This window comes from Schistocerca piceifrons, chromosome 5, assembly GCF_021461385.2.
Source record: "Schistocerca piceifrons isolate TAMUIC-IGC-003096 chromosome 5, iqSchPice1.1, whole genome shotgun sequence".
Taxonomy (NCBI): domain Eukaryota; kingdom Metazoa; phylum Arthropoda; class Insecta; order Orthoptera; family Acrididae; genus Schistocerca; species Schistocerca piceifrons.
In genome coordinates this window covers 233,437,853-233,463,271 of record NC_060142.1, presented here as the reverse complement: position 1 = coordinate 233,463,271, position 25,419 = coordinate 233,437,853, and the positions used below count along the sequence as shown (strand labels likewise).

The following is a 25,419-nucleotide window of genomic DNA, read 5'->3' as shown; positions in this document are numbered from 1 at the left end:
CGCAGGCGGGTCTGAGGATCGTACATGTTTGCATGGCTGAATATTGCAGTTATCGGCTTGTATATAGAGACCTTCTTTACACAGTATGTGCGAGCGCATTCTCACTAACTTTATCTTTTCAAGGTCCTAGCTCCCTACACTTTCTGCCATACGGTAGACAGGTTTCTTCTCTCTCAGTTTCAGATACTGCTACTTGCATGAAGGCAGTTTTTCTTCCTTTATAAGCTTTTCGCAGGAGTCTGAGGTACCGGTAATTTACTCCTTGCTGCACTTGCCCATAATCGCAATACGTCTTAGCGCATACAGATGGCTCTCCTGTTTCGCAAATCGGCAGTGGTGACTGCAACCTAGCTCGCTCAAACCATTCGCCATTTTGCCGTTGTTAGTCACTTCGAAATATATCTCTAAGGTGATTTTACAGGGGGCCGTATTTTACGAAAATGTGTGGCCGCAGTAGTACTGCCGGCGACAATCGTAGAATGTGCCAGAAATTCATGTAAATACAGTGGCATGCCTGAGCAACATAGCTAAAGGAGATTCTATTGCATAGTTGCTGCCGCATTGCCTAATGGGGTCAGTATTGTGGCCTAAAGGTGGTGCCTATTTGATATGTGTGGACCGTAAGTGTCTCTGCCCTTGTCTTAATTGTAATTATGCTTACTCGCCCTGCTTCCTGCTTGCGTTTCAGTGCCAAGTGACGTGAAACAATAATATTCCATACACGAAACACGTTTTTATTCTTGTCTCACAAAAGTTTGTAAAACAAAGGTTAAAAAAGGCGCTCTGCTTAGTTTATACAACACACACAGTTTCACCAAGAACCGAAAGCCGAGTCTATTGAAATGATTTTATTACCATTCAGTTCGAATGTTGGCCGACATGTGTAGATGCGCTCGTTTTGGTGGAATGTAGAAGTACATAAACGAGACAGTCATCAACCCGCAAAAGGATGTAGAACACGCCAGAAGAGCAAGAATGCACAATAAACACTTACAATGAAAAAGAAATATGAGTGTGCTATGGTAGTACTTTCCACAGATCCCAAGTAGAACGACTGTCATGGGTGTGGGATGACATATATATATCCAGTTATGAGTACTAAACACTGAATAGAAGAATCATTTTACAGCACTTATTGACAATGATCCCTTTGCTGCAACAGATTTGTACAGAAGTCAGACTGTGCTGATGTTTGCATTAATTTGTATTTCATTTAGGGCTCTATTAAACTGAACTTTATTGGTTGTTAAACTTCCTATGGTTGCTGTCAAGTCATTGAATATGTGTGTCCCTGAATATTGGATACCTTTTTGTACCAAAGTAAGTGACTAAATCTTTGTGAAGATTATTCTTATTCCTAGTACTGATTCCATGAACTGAGCTGTTGGTGAGATATATTTTTAATTACAAATTTCATCACGGAATAAATATATTGGGAAGCAGTATTTAATATCCATAATTCCCAAACAGGCCTCTGTAGGACATTCTAGACTTGACACAACAAATAATTCTTATTGCACATTGTTGGGCTCAGACAACTGTAGCTTGGTTTGATGAGTGATCCCCAAAAAATAACCCAATATGAAATCACTGAATGAAAGTAAGCATAGTATGTTAGCTTTTTGATTTTTATATCCCCTATGTTGGCAACATTCGCATTGCAAATAGGTATTTGTTTAGGCACTTTAAGCAGTTCTGTGGTGTTTTACCTCCCAGTTTAATTTATTATCAAGCTGTAATCCCAAGAATATAACACTGCCCACTTCTTTTATCTGTTTGTCATCATATTTTAGGCATATACTGGTGGGAAAAGTTCTCAACTGCACATAGTGTGTTTTTTCAAAGATGACTAGGAACCATTAATTTATGTCCATGATAATTTCATTAACCAGTAATTTTTAGACTGCAGTTGATTTACTATTTATTGTAAGGTTTTGTATTATCTGCAAACAAAACAAACTTTGCATCTGGTGATGTTACTGATTAAAGGTCGTTGCTATATACAAGAAAAAGCAAGGGCCATAAGATAGAAGCTTTTGGGATGCCACATGTAATTAGTTCTCAGTTGGATGATGCCTGATAGCCTAATTCATGCCTCTTTCCTAATGACATACTTGGTTTCCTGTCAGAGATATAGGATTGAACCATTTTGCAGCTCTTCCTGTTAAAACTGTTAACATTCTAATTTCCTTAAAAGGATATTGTGATTTACACTTTCAGATGACTATGACATATCACAAAATATACCAGTAGCCTTTAATTTATTGTCTGACACACTGAGAACATTTTCGCTGTATGTGTAGGTATCCCTCTCAGCATCAGAACCCTTTAGAAATCCAAACTGAGACTTGGACAATATACTGTATTATTTGTTGTTAGATGGTTAAGAAACTGGCTGTGTACTACCCATTCTAAAAATTTATGAGAATGGTGGAAAAAGTGAAATTGGACTGAAATTTGACAATATTTAAACAAAGACTTAACTTCAGCATATTTCAACCATTCAAGAAAAGGGTCATATTAATGTTAGTGAAGTTAAACAATGGAAAACCCAGGATGGAATTTAACATATAGTAGAGATGCTGAATCGCGGATAGGCACAATAAAAAAGACTGTCACAAATAGTAGGTTTCATCTAGTAAGGCCTTCTTGAGAATCAAACACACACATACACACTCACGCAAACACAACTCTCACACACTTGACTGCAGTCTCACGCAACTGAGGCCACTATTCTGCCGAAGGCCTTACTGGCTGAAAGCTATTATTTGTGACAGTCTTTTTGCTGAACCTCAGCATCTCCACTATATATGGTGACTGGCAAATTTGCTTTTCACGATATTTTTAGTGAAGTTATGTGTACTGTCTGGTCTGAGGTACTACATGGCAGGATCTACTGAACCTGACAACCCCATCTTTTCAGTAACAGTATAAAATATTTGTTAAAAACTTTTTCAACACTTCACACATATGTTATTAACATATCATTTACTCTTAATACTATTTGCTCCTCTTCATGTCTGGTTCTACCAGTCTCCTTCACTATATTCCATATGGCTTTCGTTATCTGATGCAATTATCTTTTTCTTGTAATATACTTGCTTAGAAGTCCATATTACTGCCTTTAATGTTTTGCAGTATGTCTTGTAATGTGTTCTAGCATCAGTATCAGAGCTGTCTCTGACTGACAGATACAGTTCGCTTTTTGTTTTACATGATACCTTTATTCCTTGAGTAATCTGTAGTTTCTTTGTAGACTTTGGTCTAATCTAGACTAGTTTTTTTGGGAAAACAGTCTAAAAATAAAGTTCTTTATTATTTATTCATTTCATGTTCTGTAGATCCAGTCAGTGAGTCAATCACAAAGATATTGAACGTGTCAAATTGCAATTTAAACTTACAATAAATACAAGGGCAATTCAATGCCAAATTTACATAGTAAGACATACTATAAATACAGCAATAGATACAACGTTAGCTGTATAATATAACAACCATTTAACAGAAAAAGGAGTTTCAAATAAAGGTTAAGAATAAGAGCACAAAGTTAAATCAGATATTAGGTCTACAAGAGTAAATACAGGTACAGCCAATCTGTTGTTACAAAAAGTGTGATAATGCTCATATACTCAATAAAATCAATCGAACTAGTTCTAGACAGAATAAGTTTAGGGATGGTATACATTTTCTTTCAAATACTCATCCACAGTATAAAAATATTTCTCTGTCAGGTAATCTTTGAGAACTTCTTTAAATTTTGGCAGTTCTGTAGCCATGGAATTTACTGTTGTCTTGGTAGATAGAATAATTTTTGCACACAAAGGTTAGCAAGGAAAAAATATACCATGAGGCAGTTGTTAGGATATCTATCTTTCGAAACAAGTGCCTGCAAGAGTGTCTTTGATGGATCCCACGCATTATTCTAATTGCTTTTTTTGGACAGTGAAAACCTTTTTTGCAAATGGTTGGTTCCCCCAGAATATGATAGCAAATGACATCAATGAGTGGAAGTAGCCAAAGTAGGCAACCTTAATGGCGTCAACTTCAGCCACTGAAGAAATTACCCGTAATGCAAATGTTGCTGAGCTAAGTTTTTTTACACAGATGAAGAATGTGAACTGACCAATTACATTTGCTGTCTATATAAGCACCCAGTAATTTTCTATCTTCAACTTTCTGCATTGGTTGATCTCTACATTTTATGTTAATTTCATCGAGATTACTTTGTGATGTATGGAACCTCATATAATGAGATTTATTTGCATTGAGTAAGAGACCATTTGAGGAGAACCAATTTAAGATGTCATTAAAAACAGTATTTGTAGTTTGTTCAAGATTGTGATCTATCAAATCATCAATTAGAATTGTGGTATCATCAGCGAACAGGGTAAATTTGCTGTTTGTCTCAGAACAAAGAGCTGTGAGGGTTTTTAAGAAAAATGTAAGTCACTAACAGCCACTATTTCTTTGTTTTTTTGTTGTTAAGTAGACCAGTAGATCTCTAAGGTGATTTATGAACAGATTAAAAACTACCTGCAAGTGATTGATAGACATCTACTATTATAAAACATTTATTAAGAAATTTTGCTTCTCTTGCACATGCTTCCATATACTGCTGTAGACAAAATTTATGAATGTGTATGTTCTTAAATTTATGACAATTCCTGATGAATATGGCAACCAACTCCTCCTTCTTTCACATCTGCCCAACAAGAGTGAGATGCTAGCCTAAATCCTGTAACACTTAACACATTCCTTGAATATTTTGATGCAATAAAAATAGCAGTCTTTCCCCACTGACAGAGTTAAAATTGGGTGTAGATCAGATTTCTGCTCACTGCTGAAAATTTTTAACCAACAGCTGATTGCAGTGATGTCATATGCCAGAATTATGTTGTTTTGTTTCTTTCTCAAACTAAAAATTTGGTTGTAGGTGTACTGCATTTATAAACTTAAATCTGACACTGTTACTTCTCTTGCTGTCATTGTAATGGAAAACCTCGATAAAAAATTAACATAAACATTCGACTGTGATTTCAAACTACGTTAATGAATTCCTTGTCTTTCCACCAAAGTGCTGCAAATACCTGGTGTGAAGGGGCATATCGATGAGAAGTGCATTTTAAAAGAGATACATCAAACTTCTGTATGCATCACCATTAGTGAAAGTGAAGGGTGATCGCCAGTCTGGTTTTAACTGGCATATACTCATTCGTACTGGTATTGGTCTCACCAATTCTTGGATGGATAGCTGTTTAACAATATATTCAAAATCATGTTTCGACATTCTGGAAAAGATATGTATGGTGTGCAGTAGCAGATCCCGAGATAAAAGTTTCGGAAGCAGTTTGCTTATCTACAAAAGAGCACATCCACTAAGCAAAAATTCTCTTATCTTTCTAATTTTCTTCCTTGTGGAAAGCAAATGTAGGCAAGTGCGCTCACTAAGAAATCTAGCTCTCATTTATATCATGTAACACTTCTGGCCTAGAAATGTATTGCTACAAACATTGCCAGGCAACAGTGGAATTCTTATCACCTCGGCCAACACCTCCAGTGAACACCTTGTCTAAACATGCAACCAGTGATGTGTAACACCACATTATAGAGTCCATGTTACAGAAGCCACAGATGCTCATACTCAAGAAATGTCCAACAGCACCCAAAACCAGTTCAAACCCTTTGAAATACACTCACCACTGATTGTGGGCAGAATTCCAGAAACACACAGTAGCAGGCTAACTAGGTTGCAACTGTAATCTCACATATCCAGATCAAATAATAGTTTTACTTTGACAATAAATGTTTTCAAATCCACATTTTTAGAACTGCTGTGTAACACAGATACGAATCCATTTACACACACTCATTCATACACTACAAGCCTACATTCAATGAGCAAGTGCACTGAATCAGTTACCTGATCATATGCCACACCACTGCAATGCTACCACACAGAACAAAGACCGTTCTCTTTTTCTTCCCATTTTGCTTCAGTATCACAATGACAGCGTTATCATAAACCAAATGCAGATATGTGCCACCAACATTCTGGTTATATACCTAACGGTTTCTTGGGGTCGATGGATGGAGTGTCAGTTAACTTATTATACATATGCCAGAGCCAGTATCAATTATGGGTCACTTCACTTTCAAATGGTGCCACATTCACTGACTGTTCTTTGCTGTATCCATTAAAGCTGCCACCCTTCTCGAACTAGGCTTTTCTCATGGACACAGACAAAGCAATGTGCAATCAGCTACAAGTGACAAGACAACAACAATGAGCTCAGTAGTTGTTCATCTCACATTGTCCGTGCTGTAGGAAATAAACCCTCATTGATGATACACAATTCCCAGAGACTATGCTAAAGCTTATCTGCAATGATTATACTGACACATACTAGCCGGAGTGTAACATAGGTGCCTGCGACATTCTCCCACCTTTGTGATCTAGGGTACAGAGTTTTTATCCATATATTGAGTGGTTAACTGTCAATTCTCTAGAACTGTATTTTTGTCACCTATAAAGTTTACTTTTTATGGTGTGACTATCACAAAACTGACCAACTCATTTATATAAAAATGGCAATTTTTAGAGCCTTATCTCCTTCCCCACTGGAAAAATTTCTGCAGCTGCCGATGTATGCTCTCAGAAAGTCTTGAGTGTCACTGACACCAGATTAATTACATTTGCCTTTATCAATAGTGGCTGTTCTCAAAGCTGGTGGTAGATTGCTTGTAGTCTTGAAAAAGACCATCAATTTAATAATTGAATTTGTGTTCATCCAAAGAGCCCTACTGCTTCATTATTTTTCCTTTTCTAAATCATGCTTTTTAGGCATAAGACCATTGGTCCTAAGAATGTTGAAGCCCAGGATACATACTGGAAAAGTCTATACACTGACCTTGAATGACTTATCAGCACCATCACTTTTATTTAATCTACATGACACATATCATACAAGGGAGACTTTAGTAATATAGTTCAAGTGACTGTTTTGTGAAGTTTCATTTCATTTATTTTTCTACTCAGAATCACAAAAACATCTGATTAAAACTCTTCTAGTAAATATTTAGATGATTTTCATTAAAGTCATTTTTTCAGTAGCTTCTATTTCAGGTAATTTTTATTACTTACATAATTTAGGAGTAAAGGTGATCACTCACCTAATAGCAAATACATACATACATACATACACAGAGAGGGAGGGGGTGAGGGAGGGAGGGAGGGAGGGAGGGAGGGAGGGAGAGAGAGGGGGAGAGAGGGAGGGAGGGAGGGAGGGAGGGAGGGAGAGGGAGAGAGAGAGAGAGAGAGAGAGAGAGAGAGAGAGAGAGAGAGAGAGCTTGTTAGCAATATGGGAGAAATAAGTGGCAGCAGGTGTGTGGGCTAGGCATGTAATGGAGCCAATTAGGTGCAGCACACGAGTAAGGTGACATGGAGGAATGGATAGGGAGTATTTGACAGGACAGAGGAATGGGAAATTGTTGAATAGAAGCCATGGGAACAGCGGGGAGCAACACCAGGAGGGTTACAGGAGTGAAAGATGTGTTGCAATGATGACTCCCACCTGTGTAGTTCACAAAAGCCAGTGCTGGAGTGAAGGATCCATATGGCCCGGGTTGTAAAGCAGACGTTAAGCTCAAACATGTAGTGCTCAGCTGTATATTACACATATTATAATGTTATGAAAAGCTGTGCAGTGACTGCAGCGGAGTTGGTACATGACATCTGCTGTCACACGTGGCCCTATCTCTGATAGGACAGGATAAGTCTTTCAAAGCCTGGAGAAGGAAGTGATGAATGAGCAAATTGGGCAGGTCTTGCACTTGGATCTTCCACAGGGATGTGACCCCCTTGGAATGGGGTTGATATGGGAGTGGTATAGGAATGGCCTAGCATGCTATGTAAGTTTGCTGGGTGGCAGAATACCACATTAGTTGGGGTGGGAAGGATCTTGCATAGAATGTCCCTCATTTCTGGGCATGAGCCCAGGTGAATTGTGTGGTTCAGTGGACTGGAACAACAGAACAGATGAGAGTTATCCATGCAACTTGTCATTCACTCCCTTAACCCTCCTGGCCTCAATCTGCGCTAACTCACTGTCAGCACACCCTCTGGCCACAGTTTGCCTTCCTCTGCCCTGTCTTTCCCTGCAAATCCATGCATCCACATCACCACTAATGTGTGCCAGACCTCACCAGGTCCTTTACCTGTGTATCACATGCATAGCCCATACATCTAACAGCCCTCCCTCCCACATTCCTAACTAACAAACCTTTCGCTTTCCTCTGAGCTGCCCAGCTACCTGTCCCCAGCCCCTCTTCCTGCCTCCTGCTCCACCCAACACAAGCCCTATCCTGCACTTATCCACCTGCCAAAATGTATTCCCAGCATTATATATATATATATAGTAAAGATGATGTGACTTACCAAACGAAAGCGGAAAGCGCTGGCACGTCGATAGACACACAAATAAACACAAACATACACACAAAATTCAAGCTTTCGCAACAAACTGTTGCCTCATCAGGAAAGAGGGAAGGAGAGGGAAAGACGAAAGGATGTGGGTTTTAAGGGAGAGGGTAAGGAGTCATTCCAATCCCGGGAGTGGAAAGACATATCTTAGGGGGGGTAAAGGACGGGTATACACTCGCGCGCACACACACATATCCAACCACACATATACAGACACAAGCAGACATATTTAAAGACAAAGAGTTTGGGCAGAGATGTCAGTCGAGGCAGAAGTGCAGAGGCAAAGATGTTGTTGAATGACAGGTGAGGTATGAGTGGCGGCAACTTGAAATTAGCGGAGATTGAGGCCTGGTGGATAATGGGAAGAGAGGATATATTGAAGAGCAAGTTCCCATCTCCGGAGTTCGGATAGGTTGGTGTTAGTGGGAAGTATCCAGATAACCCAGACGGTGTAACACTGTGCCAAGATGTGCTGGCCGTGCACCAAGGCATGTTTAGCCACAGGGTGATCCTCATTACCAACAAACACTGTCTGCCTGTGTCCATTCATGCGAATGGACAGTTTGTTGCTGGTCATTCCCACATAGAATGCGTCACAGTGTAGGCAGGTCAGTTGGTATATATATATATATATATATATATATATATATGTGTGTGTGTGCACATGCGTGTGTTTGTTTGCTTGCTTTCGTGTATGTATTTGTACTCTAACTCGAAAGAGGAATTGTTCTGAAAGTTAGCAACTTTTCTTTCTCTTCAGTGTTTGCTTGTTGACAACTCAATTCCTGTGGCAAGGGCTGGGAGTGGGAGGGACAAAGAAATGGACTAGGATGTTGGGTAGTTTGGGTTGGTGATGGAACACACTTTCGGAAGTGTGGGAAGCATCTTGGGTAGAATGTTCCTCATTTCAGGGACGGGATGAGAGATAATCAAAGCCCTGGCAAAGAATATGGTTCCGTTGTTCCAGGCCAGGGTAGCGTTAGGTGTCGAAGGGGTTGTTTCTTTGTAGCTGATTCTTGGGTGTGGGGGAGAATATGGTGTGGAAAATCTCTTCATGGACTAGGTTTGTGGGTATTGCCTGTCTGTGAAGGCCTTTGTGAGGTCTGCAGGATACAAGGCAAGGAAGTTCTATTCACTGCAGATACATCATCCACCCATTCCTAGGCTGTATGGGAGTTTTTGCTGTGGACGCAATGGCAGCTATCAAAATGCAGGTACTGTTGGTGGTTATCCAAGCAGGCTTAGTGTGCACAGAGGTGTGGATGGAGCCATCAGAGAGGTGGATGGAGGTCAGTGTCCATGAAGGTGGCACACTGGCTAGAGGAGGACAAAGTAAAGTCGATGGGAGAAAAGATGTTGAGGTTGTTAAGGAATGTGCATAGAGTGTCTTGGCCCTGAGTCCAGATCATGAAGATATCATCAATGAACCTGAACCAGACTAGGGGGTTGGGAGTTTTGGGAGCCTAGGAAGGTTTCCTCTAGATGGCCCATAAACTGGTTGGCACAGGAGGGTGCCATGTGGATGCCCATGGCTATGACATGGATTTTGTTTGCAAATCTTCCCTTCAAGGGAAAAGTAGTTGTGGGTCAGGACATAGCAGATAAGGTATACAAAAACAAATCCGCACCACAGCCATGGGCACCCACATGGCACTCTCCTATGCGAATCACTTCATCTGGTCCTCCTCTGCCCAACACGTCGCCTTGCTGGATATTGACCTTCACCCCTATGAGGGCTCTATCCACACCTCTGTCCACATTAAGCCCACTAACCACCAACAGTATCTGCACTTTCACATTCCTTTCATAGCAAAAAAAATCCCTTCCATATGGCCTAGCCAAGCTGGACAATATATGTGCAGCGATGAGAACTCCCTTGCCCAATATGCTGAAGACCTCACAAAGGCCTTCACAGACAGGCAATATCCCCCCCCCCCAAAAAAAAAATCAACAAACAAATTTTATGTGCCATATCCTAACAAACCCCCAATCTTTCTGCCACCCCCAAGAATCAGTTACAAAGGAGTGCCTCCCTCATTACCCATAACACCCTGGACAGGAACAACTGAACCATATTCTTCAACAGGGCTTTGATTATCTCTCATCTTGCCCTGAAATGAGAAACATTCTACCCAAAACACTTACCACTCCTCCTAAAGAGATCACGCAAACTACACAACATCCTAGTTCATCTCTACGCCATTCCCACTCCCAACCCTTGCCATAGGGATCATAACGCTATGGTAGACCAAGGTGCAAGACATGCGCATTCCACCCATCCTGTACCCCTTGTTCCAGTCCAGTTACAGGCTTATCTAACCCCATCAGTGGCCAAGCCACCTGTGAAAGCAGCCTGTCATATACCAACTCTGCTGCAAACATTGAACAGCCTTTTATGTTGGTATGACTACCAACCATCGCCAAACTGTTGTCAATAACAAAGTTGACCATGCAGTGACACAACATGCAGCTGAGCACAACATACTCAATTTAAATTGTTGATTCACAACCTGAGCCTTTTGGATTCCTCCCTCAACAAACAGCTTCTCTGAATCACACAGATGGGAGGTATCGTCACAACCCATCCTCTGCTCCCGTAATCGTCATGCCTCAATTTCAGGTAGCCACTGCCCCCGCACCCTTTACCCAACAGACTACCCTTCCTCCATACTGTCACTCCCAATTCACATACCCACATCACTTTCAGCGTGTACCGCTTTCCAGCAGCCGCCACAATCGTGCTAGCCCATACATCTGTCACCTCTCCCTCCAGCAAATTGGCAACCTCCCTCTGGACTGCTAGCCACCCGTCTCACCGCAAGAGCAGAGGCTGTATGGGGATTTGCCATTTTTTTGGGGATTTTAGTAAAATCAAGCAAATGTTACAGCATTATTGTGATACATATCACATTAAAGGTAAACCCAAGACTTAAAATTACATCAGTCTCAGCTTCCTAACATCAATATCTTTGAAATTTAACCTCTTGTTTCAAGACACTCTCAAAACAATGAGCAATTTTCATTTCTTGAAATCTGAAAAGCAAATGCTCAGTGAATCAAAAGAGTATGATGTTTTGTACTTTTGGTTTACTGTATGGGGAGAAGTGGAAGAGGCATTGGGCAAGATGAAGGGAGGGAAGTCACCAGGTCTGGATGAGCTAAGTGTAGAGATGGCGAGAGCAGCAGGAGAGGTGGGGATACAATGGCTATATCGAGTAATGAAAATTGTGTGGAGACAGAAGATGATCCCAGAAGACTGGAAGAAGGGAATAATTGTCCCAATCTTTAAGAAGGGAAATATAAAAGAGTGCAAGAACTATTGAGGGATAACACTGATGAGTCACTGTGCAAAGATTGTTGAGAAAATTTTGGAAGCACAAATTCAGGCATAATTAGAAGGAAGAATGAGAGAAGAGCAACGTGGCTGCAGAACAGGAAGGTCCACGGTGGAGCTAATTTTTGCTGTAAGACAACTGCAGGAACAGCACTATGAATATGGAATAGATCTACTAATGACCTTCCTGGACATTGAAAAAGCGTATGATAGTGTACGTAGAAGCAAAGTATGGAAAGCCCTGGAGAATAGAGAGGTAGTGAAACAGATTATTTGGAGGATAAGGGAAATGTGCCATGGGAGTGTGAGCTGTGTGAAAGTGGGAGGAGAGAGATCAGCTTGGATTGAACAGAAGAATGGCTTGAGGCAGGGAAGTGCACTTTCACCATTACTCTTCATTGTAGTGATGGATGATATAATGACTACAGGGTCAATCCATATGAAGTGGTCCAGTGATGGTTGCTAGACAATTTTTAAATATTTTAATTTTTTTATATGTGATTTCCCTATATTTGAGAAGTTCAAAACAGTTTTTTAAAGTAATTTATCTTGCATCTTTACTGGATGGCGGCCATTTTTATTTGTAGGCGTGCACGATTTTTCAGTCTGGAGACAATAGCGAAAATTTGAATATCTCTGCACTGGGTTAAGTTACAACATTGTCTATTACACAAAATTTCCTAAATTCAAAAATAACCAGTCAAAATGACCTCCAAAGTTTGGCATCCAAATTTCAAAAAATCCACTTTTTAGGCCCAAAAATAAACAAGGAGTGATTTATGAGAGTCTATTCTTTCCTGTAGTTTGATATCATACACTAATAGCCTCACATCGAGCAAGAACACTTAGAAATGTTTCCTTAATTTTCTATGAATTTTTGAAATTTGAAAATTTTCATTTTTTGTAATGTTGGTGTTAGTTATCTCAGGTGGGACTGAATATAAAAATATGATTTCTGCACAGTTTGTACACCTGTATGATAGCAACATACTGTACAAATTTCAACACTGATATCTGACTGTGAACAAAGATATGAATTTTTAAAAATGAGGAAATAATTCACATTACTCTACGATTGATCTTATGGCTGTTACCTATTTAAATAGTTTATTGTTTCATTGTAATAAAATTTAATTGTGACATATTTAGTTAACACTATCACCCAGTATTCATTTAATTAATTTATTTTTAATAATGCAATATTAAACAATAGGAGCTTTCGCTTTTATTCTATGGTAATAAAAATGCCCATTTAGGTTAAGGTTTATTGTCAATAAAGAAGTACATTACTGGGTGTGGCATTGTTGTAGTCAGTCCCTTCTGAAACCTCTCTTAGGCTGGATGTACACACACATCGAGAGTGTAGAATGTGTTATGTGCTTTGTTCTATGTTTAATTTGTAATTAATTTTGAGAGATTAACTGAAATGCAATAATATGGATGAACAGAGCTCTGTTGGACAGATAGCAAGTGAAGTGTGTCGCAAAACAGTTTACAGTTCAGTTTCACAAAACTTGAAAAATGTCAATGACTTTGATGAACTTGACAAAAGTAATAGTGAGTAAGTTCTTCTGTAACATCATTGTGTGAGTATCATGAGAAGAAATATATTCTGAAGTACAACCACATTTTTGGAAGAAAGTGCTGTGATCCACTTAAAGTTCATTAAAAGCCTATTACTAAAGGTTTGAGGGACATAAAACTTGAACGTTTGTCCTTGTTATGTGAGAGTTTAACAGCTTCCCAAGTGAAACGTAATGTGATTCCCTGAAATATTGGATTTTGCTTATTCTAAGTTAGACGTGTCTCCTGCTTCAAAAATAATAAAATTAAGTAACAAATAAAGAAAAACAGCTATTGAAAATAAGGTACAACAAATTTCAGACAAAATGAGAAAAGACTTGGAATCTTGCTTTAATAATACAGATACTAACATTATTTCTAAAGAGGAAGAAAACCTACAACCAGCATCATCTGACACTGAATATTTGAGCTAAATAGAGAAATTAAAAATTAAATCGGGTTAGATAGAGCAGCAATCAGTCGCGGAATTAAGTTGCTTTAATATGACATTTATAGTCACAACACAGATTAGATTTCGACCTGAGTCAGGTCATTATCAATGCTAAAACAAATACAAGAGTATATATTACAATGTGATTTACAAAAGTTATAAGTCCATCACATTGTTGTCTTTTACTGTTAACATTACAGTGTTCAAAAGATCACACTTTATCATATTGTTCTTATTTCTCAGCCACTAAGTGCGACATATTGAAATTATGCTTACAAGCGCTACCAGCGCCAGCAAAGTGCATTTTGTAAATAAAGTTTACGTTATATCTTTTGTCAAGTAACAACTAATTAAATTAAGACAGGTCCCAACACGACAAAATATGCAATACTTCCTATAACGTACTTTACAAAGCCATATCAGTTTTATAATTAATTTTAGCCCATGAGGCGTAACTGTCACTGTTATGTACTATAGTAATTTTAAACATCTAGCACATTACAGACATGAGAAAAAGTAAGAATTGTAATTTTTACATAGTTTTACTCATAATAATTTCATGTTATTACTTAGTTACTGTACAAAATAAATATTACAAATATGTCGTCAAAACTGTAACTTCAGGCGCAGCTCATAGAGGGCGCCACATGCAAAACCGAGGTGTACTGTGAAACCAACATATAATTTTACGACAATAATGGTTGAACTGTGTAAGATTCACTTGAGCACGAACAACTGCTACAAATCCGCATGGTATGTAATGTTAACAGTAAAAGACAACAATGTGATGGACTTATAACTTTTGTAAATCACATTGTAATATATACTCTTTTATTTGTTTTAGCATTGATAATGACCTGACACAGGTCGAAATCTGATCTGCGTTGTGAGTATAAATGTCATATTTAAGCAACTTAATTCCACGACTGATTGCTGCTCTATCTAACCCGATATAACAACAGTCGTTGCGTGAACCCACCCCATGGAGGGCAACCTGATAAAAATTAAATGTTCAGTGACATCTAAAGAGGAAAAAGTTAAAATTTTAAGTTTGCTCCCTGACTCATGGTCAAGAGAAAAATAGTTCATGAATTCAACATTTCTCATGGTTTGGTTAAACTAACCCGAAAATTAGTGAACGAGCAAGGCATTCTTCCAGTTTTAGGAAAGAAGAAAAGAGTAGGTGTAAGTGAAGAAACAATAAAAAGATCCTGCAGTTTTTTGAAGATGATGAAAACAGTAGAATGTGCCCAGGTTGCAAAGATAGCAAAAGAGTTGTTATAAATGGAGTTAAAATAACAAAGCAGAAACGACTAGTGCTGTCAGATTCAAATGAACTTTATGTAGCTTTCAAAAATTCTCACCCTGAATGCAACATTGGAAGGTCACAATTTTGTGACCTCCGCCCTAAGTGGTGTATTTTGGCTGGATCCTCAGGGACACACTCCGTATGTGTCTGTTTATATCATCAAAATGTCAAACTGATGTTTGCAGGTGCAAAACTCAGTGAGCTTAACTTCAAAGAGTTACTAAGATTTAATGGTCTGTGACACTAACAGTTATGACTGTATGGTGAGTTTGTGTAATAAATGCCCTGGTAAGGAAACCATTATTTAATTGTTTCACGAATATGATGAAGAAATGCCAGACAATATTACCTTCAAAAAGTGGGTCACAACTGACAGGGCAGAAATGATAGCAGTGGTTAAATCTCAGGAAGAGTACTTGGAATCTTTAATTGATAACTTACAAAAACTCAAAAGTCACCACTATGTTTCTAAAATCCAAAGTAAGTTTTTGAAGGACAAAAAAGCACAACATCATGAAACTGAATGCATAGTGATAGCTGATTTTGCAGAAAATTTTACATTTGTGATTCAGGATGCAATACAAGCATACTATGGGTCAATGACCAGGCAACAGTGCATCCATTTATTCTCTACTTTAAAAATGAGAAGATGAAGTTTGCAGTTCTTCAATTTGCATTCTCAGCAACTACTTGGAGCACAACATTTTGGCTGAACATGTGTTTCAAAAGTATGTAATAAATTACATAAAAGAAAATTTTCCCAAGGTTGAGAAGCTGATATACTTTTCAGATGGAAGTGGTAGTCAGTATAAGAACAAAAAGTATTTTTCAAATCTGTGCAACCACAAAGCAGACTTTGGGTTGGAAGCTGAATGGCACTTTTCTGCATCTTACCATTGTAAAAATGCATGTGATGGAGTGGGAAGTACAACAAAATGTGAAGTAAGTAAAGCCAGCCTACAAAGACCAACCACAGACCAAATTCTCACAGTACAGGACACGTATGTCTTTTTGCAAGGATAATATTAAAGGCATTACCTATTTTCTCATCAAGGGATCACAAATTTAGCATTGGAGGGCACCGTGGAGGGTAAAAATCGTAGAGGGAGACCAAGAGATGAATACAATAAGCAGATTCAGAAGGATGTAGGTTGCAGTAGGTACTGGGAGATCAAGAAGCTTGCACAGGATAGAGTAGCATGGAGAGCTGCATCAAACCAGTCTCAGGACTGAAGACCACAACAACAACAACCTATTTTCTGATCAAGAAAGAAGAAGTGGTTCTGCGTATGAAAACGACACTTCAAAACAGATTTGAAAACAGTATAGCAATAAAAGGAACACGGCATTTCCACAAATTCCTTGGCATTGCAGAAAAATTAGTTCGGTGCTATGTAACATCAGAAACTGACATTTATGAGGATCATTGTGCCAGTAAAATTACATCTCTGTCTTTAACGTTGAGTGATATAGTGGCATGTGTGTATGATGGACAGTGGTGGCTTGCACAGGTTGAAAGAATAAGTTTGGAAAACAATGATGTTTTTGTGCATTTTTACCACCCTGCTGGCCCAAGAACATCATTCAAGAAATCTACTAGTGACAAAAGTTTGGATACCAATGAAAAATGTTTTAAGAAAACTTTCAGTGCTTGAACTTACCACAGCAACTGGGAGGTCTTATCCTATATCACAGAAGCTGTCTGAAGAAATAAGTGTTCTTAACATTCACCACCAGGTTAAGGAACAGTCGCATCTCGAAGGATGTTAAATGACAATATTTATTTTAAGTATGTCAAAATAATATAAATGTTAATTTCAGTGATGTTTCCACTTTTTGTATATAATTCAGTACCTTACTTCAATAATGATTGATTATATCCCGCCAATATCACACATGAATAGGCAACAGCCATAAGATCAGTTCTTGAGTAACGTGAATCATTTCCTCATTTTCAAAAATTCATATCTTTGTTCACAGAAGGATATCAATTTTGAAATTTTTACAGTACATTGCTATCATAAAGGTGTACAAACTGTGCAAAAATCATATTTTTATACTCAGTCCCACTTGAGATAACTAACCCCAAACTGTACCAAAAATGAAAATTTTCACGTTTCAAAAATTCATAAAAAAATTAAGGAAACATTTGTAAGTGTTCTTGCTCAAAAACAATTTCCAGTTTTTCTCTGTCTGATCAAGTGCTTCATTTGTTGTGACCTTTTCTCAAAAAAAAAAAAAAAAAAAAAAAAAAAAAAAAAAAAAAAAAAAAAAAAAAAAAAAAAAAAGTGAAGAAAGTCTAAATGAATTCTTATGACGTAAGTTAACATGGATATGTTGCTGAAACATTAGCTGTCAACAGACAAGGCTAAAATAATTATATAGGTGAAAGGATTATTAACATATATACCAATATGCTTCCATATTAAGCCCACTAACCACCAACAGTACCTGCACTTTGCCTGCTGCCATCCCTTCCACATCTAAAATCCCTCCCATACAGCCTAGCCAAATGCGAACAATATATGTGCCTTATATGCTGAAGGCCTCACAAAGGCCTTCACAAACAAGCAATCTCCCCCCCCCCCCTCCTCCCCCAATTTTTAATTTCATCATTTTCTTTATCTGTAATGGAACTGACAATGACTAAATCTAACACAGCTCAAGTATTTAATTTCAGAACAACCTTTGTCTCCAGTTTTTATTAATTTTTTTTTTTCAGTTTTGAATACTCACCAATGCTGAAAACACAGAAAAATTAAATATACATCAAATTAAGACAGAACAGGACAATGTTTTTTTCTGAAACAAGTTAAAATATTTTATGGTGAAATCTTTTAGTTGTCAAATGACTACACTCACAGGTATAAGCTTTATGCACGTATAGTTTTGCAGAGAATAGATTCAGCTTTATCATACAGTATTCTTTTAAAAGTAGTTTAGCATGCTTTTTTTTTGGCTCAGTCATCATTGTTTTGTTTCATGATAATTCTAACACTAACTCAGTGCAATGCTGGGTGGGCAGATATCAATACAACTGAGGTCACTGATAATGACTTATGATGAAGTGTAGATCATATCATGTACTACCACAGCCACATTACTGTGCAGTTAATCATGATATTCCTGAATTTCAAATCTATTACAATTGAACTGCATCAGAAATGCTACTACATTCTTTCCAGATGATTGATCAGAAAATTTTCGACACTTCTGAATGTAGTCATGCATTCAACAGTCTTGCAAAACAACTCCCATTTGCGACATGTTTGTCTAAGGCTACAGCCCCTTTGAACTCTGAAGACTAATAAAAATGTTATATGGTCGTCTACCTTGTGATGTCTCTCATTACTTCATACTCTTTCTTTTCTTTTAAACTCATTATTTTTCTGAATGAATATGCATGAATTACTACATTTAGCAAGCAGTATGGCCCAAGGATAATACTAGGCACCAGCCTGAGGCATTTTAAGAACCAATGCATTATTGAGAATTACATTTCTTTCTGATCTCTCCACAACATTAGAGAATGTATGGAGAACTATTCAGCTATAAACTGAACAAAGATCTACAACATTAGTAAATCACTGGAAAAGCATGCCATATTCAAAGCAAAAAAGTGAGCAGCTCAGCACTATTGTGCACATTCAGAGCAGCACAGAGCACTTGTTTTCGCATACTTGAATGTTGTTTTCCACACATGAAGTATCAGCATGAGTTGTATTATCAGGAACGGTAAATATTTTATGGGAGGTGGTATTACAGACTAACTCAAATAAAACATTCGATAACAGGTACCCAATTTTTCCTAGTATAATAATGTTCCAGTGACTTGTGTACCCCATCCAACTACTAACACTACCCGAAGTTGCTTAACTTTAGTGATCATAGTGATCAGCGAGAACCAGTGCATTCAATGTGACATGGTCGATGGCTATTTCACTGTTACAAAGATACATCTGCTAAAATGTAACCCAGACATTTGCTCCCAGAATATGTTCAGTAAAGGCAAATTACTTAAATTCGAAGTTTACAGACTTCGCCTTTCAACCATCCTCAAAGGCAAAAATCTAAAGGTGTACAGCCCTTGGACCTCAGTGGCCAAGAAAACTGACCATTTCTGCTGATCCACTGGCCGGAAGATGTCTCAGCAGAGATGTGAGAAATGACAAAGAATATAAAGTTATTACTTCCATCCTTCAGATGGGAACAGTGTAAGTAGGGTACACACTTGGGAGTGCATGAAATACAGGCCTACTTAAGATGATTGTTAACTGTCTCCATTTGCTAAGAACCAAAGCTGATGTGCTCATAGGTAGTATCTAGCTTTCTAATTTTCCCCAAAATTGCAGTGAGCAACTACTGAAAATTGCCTACCAATGAATCACCAATTATTTTTATTGCATAAAAAGTCAGACATTCTCATTTTTCTTTTCATGCAATGCTTTCCTTGTTTCACAAAAAATAGCATGCTTGCCATGTTTTCGCTTGCTCCCCTGTGCAGAAATGCTTTTTCAGAGATACAGTACAAGTTAATGGTAACTTTGTGAACTGATCTCTATCTGTACCTATAGAGACCAGTGACCTCTATACTTTAGGTACCAGTATAGGTTTCTTCAGCAGCATTCCATGAAATCCTATAGTCCTGCTGGGATCCTTCAACCCACAACATTTGGACAGTTCGTACAAATGCGACACCAGCAATAGATAAGGCTTTATTCATCAAAGAGCAGCAACAACTTTGCAGATGGTAAACTCAACAATAGGGTGATGAATGCACAAAACATGATTGTTAGCAGGCCATTCAAACCCCTACCATTGTCAGGGTCACAATGCACGCGCATTGGTCTATCATAGAAAGGTGAATGAGCCTCGTGCAAGAGTATCTGAATGTTTATTTGTCACAGAAATCTGCAGTGTTAAACAAGGAGTAACGTCCCTAGCTACTAACATTTTGAACCCCACCCTTCTTCCCCCCTTGTCTTTCCTGCACCTTTAAGCAAATTATATGATAAGGAATGTTTCTTTTTATTAAGAGATTTTTATAAATACCGGTAGTTGGAGTTATATATTCTACTGTTAGCAATATCACCAATGTAGGTAACAATTTGAATTTTATTTGGCCTTAAAAGAAAGCTACCACTGCATTTTTTGTCCTGAAATTATTTTGTTGCAGGAGAGATGGGTGGCTTTCAAAAGACTCAACAACTATTCCTAAAGATAAATGCGGTTGTAATGACACTTATACAACGGAAAACATCTCAAAAGAAGTAAGTCCAGTCAGTACTTCTACATGTAATCAAACCAGGGCAGTTAATACAATACTAGGAAGTAAGATGAAAATTATGTATGACTTCTTCATTCAAAGCATAATGAACTCTTATGATTAAAAAGTGTTTATGGTTCACAACACAAAAACAGTGAATGTAAAAGCAACTGACATTTCTTACTTAGTCAGCCGTCAGATAGATCATGGTGAAGCTTACTAAATTGTGGTAAATGTTACTAAATATTTTGCTAAGGAGAAGATAAAATGTATGATTAGTGAAAAATCATTTACAGTATTACATCCCATTTTTGAATGACACAAGTCAAGCACATATGAGATATAGCGACCAATATAAAGAAATAACTTACTTTTGGTCTCAAATTATTCAAAGTTTCGTTACAAATAGATGAATCCAATGCTGTAACTGGACTCACAGTATTAATTATAATAGCACCAGTTAGGTACTCCAAACTAAAACACATTACAGGAGGATCTTCTTTAACACAAATGCCTACTAACACGTATTACTCAAGTTTCCCTATTTGGTGCCGTAAATTATATTTTAACAGCATAACATACCACGGACAACAACACTGATCTCTCTACTGATGGAGTAAAGGCCACTAGTGGTTTGATTAACAGGGCTTTACAGCTTATTCAAAATTTCACTGTAAACTGTTGTAGTAGCCTCTGTGTGATCCATAGCCAGGCAACTGCTCCAAGACAATTATCCCTTTGTTATGTGTATGATCCTAATGAGTTCATCAAAATCATTCAGTTCACACAATCTTGAAAACTAAATAATCATTCATACCAAGCCACCAAACCCTCCACCCATGATACTTTAAAGAGTCAAACTCCCATGTATAAAACAACTTCAAATATCTACTTACTTTATAAATGAGTTAATATGTACAGCATTTGATGTTAGGCGTGTGAGTGAGAAAACCAAATGATGGAAAATCCAGAATGGAATAATGACAATATCAAGAAAAGGATAGAGTGCTACTCAGCAATACACAGTGTAGATGGTTGAGTCACAGACTGGCACAACAAAAAGGACTACTAAACACCTAAGCTTGTTTAGCAGTCTTTTTGTTGTGCCTATCTCTGACTCAACATCTCCACTATATGTTACATGAGAAAACCTGTGAAAAAGGTTTGAGGTTTAAGTTTGTTGGAAGTCAAGTGCTCTTAGTTTGTTGGAAGTCAAGTGCTCTTACTATCAAACACTGGATGAGTATAATTTGGGTAATTTGCACTTCATTTTAAGTAAAAGCTAGTGTTTTGCACATCTCAATGTTCATGATCTCACATCTGAAATTTGTGTTGTGCAATGATATAATTTTTCAAGTGTATTCAATCATATATGGTTACTATCAGCAAAATGTTTTGCCAATAGAGCTTGTAGTAAAGAAGTAATAAAATGAAAACATCTATCTCGTATGAGCCAGTCTGGTACTGATAGGCAAAGATCTGCAGCTGTACTCCAGGCTGTGCTACCCAGCATTTCACTTGGAGGCGGCCAAGTCGCATGTGTCAGGATAAAGGATCACAGCGGCCCAGTTGAGGGAGGATTTTCTGAGTGGCCCTTCCACCAGTGTTCACTACCAGTGCCTTCTCTAGCTTGTCAGTAGTAGTTGTCTCCGTTCAAGGGAGGGGCTGTGCAGCGTCACTTTGGCTGATTGACAAGTAGTTGTCGTTTGATAGTCAACACAGTGCACCATGGAGGAGACTGGCCATGGTAGACATAGTGCATGATTGGCAAATAAGGTCCATTAACACATATGTTATTTGTAAGTGACTATATGGGTCAAACATAGCTGCCATGCACTGCCTCTACAGATTGCAGATTGTAGATGCTTCCTGATACATGACTGATGGATTTTTATGGCAGAGAAGTAGCAACATTTCAGTGCATGAAATGGTGAGCATTATGCTAGCTGTAAACAGTTGTGTCTTGCGTTGGGAGAAGTGGCTCACTTATTTGCTTGACGTTGCAGTGCGAGAAGTGGCTCACTTACTTACTTGATGTTGCAGTGTGCCACTTTGCCTACCGGTTTTTTATATTCCACATGGATAGGAATTTTGTCTACATTTTAAGAATTACACAAGAATCACTGTGTTTCATTACATAGTTTTGTTTAGTGTAATGTTTTAAATTGGTGGCTCACTTATTCTAGTACAAGCTATACCAAAAGTCCCACTAACCCCCTTTAACTGCGTATTAATAGCTTTTTCTTGTTGCAGGTGATACTGATTTGTGAGAAGAATGGCTGATGAATCCAATTACACCCTGGAACAACTAATTGTCATGAGTACCTGGGTTCATGAACTATCTCACACTGGGAAAACACTGAGAGAGATTCAAAATGATTTCACCGTTAGATGTAATATGGCAGCACCACCGAAACCAACAATATTACTTCGGGAGAAGATGCTGTTTGAAACTGGTTCCATAAAAGGGAGACCATGTTCTAGAAGACTGAGAAGAAGAGCAGATGTGCGGATATTGCAGCATCGGTGGAACGTTCACCGAAAAAGCCGCTACACAAGCGATCACAGGAACATTAACTGAAAAAGCCACTACACAAGCGATCACAGGAAATGAACATCCCATCAACAACTTTACGGTGACATATGCAAAGTGATTTAAACTTAAAACCATTCAGACCCTCATTTGGAAATGAATTGAGTGACTAAGAGAATCAACATGACCCCTGTGCGCGATTTTTAAGAAGCTCCTCGAGAAAAAATTGACTAATAAAAATTACAAACTTTTTACTGGCATAAAGTATCTGCCTGAAACGTTAGCATTATACCAGTTAACAAATAGGAATAAGAAACAGTAAAATATACCCAAACAGTACCAAGCGGCCGCCATGTCATTCTTAGCCCACAAGCACACTGGATGCGGATATAGAGGCGCATATGGTCAGCACACCACTCTCCCAGATGAATGTCAGTTTAAGAGACTGGAGCCACTACCTCTCAATCAAGTTGCTCCCACGGTGGCTGAGTGCACCACAATTGCCAACAGCACTCGGCAGACCGAATTGTCACACATCCAAGTGATAGCCCAGCCTGACAGCACTTAATTTTGGGATCTGATGGGAACCAGAGTTTCCACTGCGGCAAGGCTGTTGGCAAACAAAAAGAAATGGTTTTCATTAATTTTTATCTTCATTACCTTTAAGCCTGTCATCTGGGGTATCACAATTTTTAATCATCACTATCATCCTAGTAAAACAGTTGTTTTTGCCGGATACATATCGGATTTTGCTTCTATACTGACGTGAGACTATTAAAATCTTTATTGCTTCCAAACATATCGTCTGCTGACCTCTCTCATTGGCTGCATAGAAACAGCAGTTGACACACTCCACGGTACTGGCCCCTATCTACACTTTTACCGTCTCCTGCGGAAATGTGTACTATTTCATTTTATTATCTTCCTGTAATTCATTTATATGATGTAGGAATTGCCACAAGTGTAAATAACTTGCAAGGTACACATAATATGAACATAATAATAGAATATCACTTATACAGCTATTTTCAATACATTTTTGAGAGTACATTTGTCATGAACATGTACATAAATTTTAAGACAATAATTTTACACACATTCAAAGTACTCATCTATGTCAGCTTAAGTTCTGATCATTGTGCATGCCCAGGAACTTTGCAGATTGCACTCTCTCTATCTCTTCGTCACTCAGTTTTAATTGGAGGTTATTTCCTTGGGCTGCTTTGCCATACTGTATATAATTTGTTTGACTTAAAACACTTGACTTGTTTGCATTAAACCACTGTTGTATATATTTCAGGACTTTGTTGTGGTGGATAATTATTTTTTATCAGCACTTTTAATTATGCTCGTGTCATCTGTGAACAACATAATTTTGATAGCAATATTTGGATTCTTTATGTCATTTATATAAAAGAATAATAAGGGACCAAGAAGACTGCCCTGCAGGATGCCTACTTCCACTTTTTTTTTTTTTTTTTTTTTTTTTTTTTTTTTTTTTTTTTTTTTTTTTTTTGCATCTGAAACCCACTTGACTTTCTGGTTATTGTGATCTGAGATGATTTCTACAACCTGAGTTCTGTTTGCAGGTAAGATTCAAACCGTTTCCAAACAGCTCCTCTTACTCCTACTGCCTCCATCTTGTTAAACAAAATTTGGTGATTTACTGCATTGACAGCTTTTGACAGATCTAAGTTAATTCCCACTACACATTTTTTACTGTCAAGATACCTGACAATCTCTTCAGTATAGGCACAGACGGCTGATTCTGTGCTGTGGCCTGAATGGAAGCCATTCAGTAGTTTGTATGCATCTAAGTAATTTATGAGCCTAATATTCATTGATGTCTCTAAGATTTTGGAAAATGACTGGAGAAGGGAAATTGGTCAGTAATTTTCTACCTTATATGGTTCTCTTTTTTAAACACAGATCTAACCTCTGAGATTTTCAACCTCTGTGGAAACATCCCTTCATTGAATGACAAACTGGCAATATGCACTAGAGACTTTATAATTTGTTGCACAACTTTTTTAATTAGTGGCACAGGCACTTCATCAACACCTGCAGACATTTTTGGTTTTAGACTCTTTATCACGTTTAATATTTAATTTATTTTCACGTATATGTCCAATTTTAAAGTCAATTCAAACGGATTCGGGCAAATTTTAGTTTAAACGTGGTATATATTTATGAAAGCCAAAGTACGTGATATACTTCCCTTGATTGGCACCACAACGAAAATTGCTGTCTGCTCACCACTACCTATTCCCACACTCACCTGAGCTGGTATCATTTTACCCCTCCAAGTCCATAGGAGCCAACATTTTCAAATGGGGTATATTCACCATGTTACACCTTAAAACTCACAATTACTCCCTACATAATCATAGTAAATGTAAATGCTGCAAAAGTAACTTAAAATAGATGATTACTCACCTCAATAGTGAGAGACTGGAACGTGCTCCTCCTGACAATTGCTTTGCT

General features: G+C 38.0%; 1 long non-coding RNA gene across 1 annotated transcript; it reads left to right on the top strand.

Annotated features, from left to right (window-relative positions):
* The first annotated feature begins 322 nt into the window (after positions 1 to 322).
* Positions 323 to 24,237, top strand: LOC124797984. Its single transcript, XR_007016906.1, has 3 exons — positions 323 to 620; positions 20,313 to 20,406; positions 22,656 to 24,237. It is a non-coding gene; the product is annotated as an uncharacterized LOC124797984 (long non-coding RNA).
* Positions 24,238 to 25,419: the final 1,182 nt, after the last annotated feature.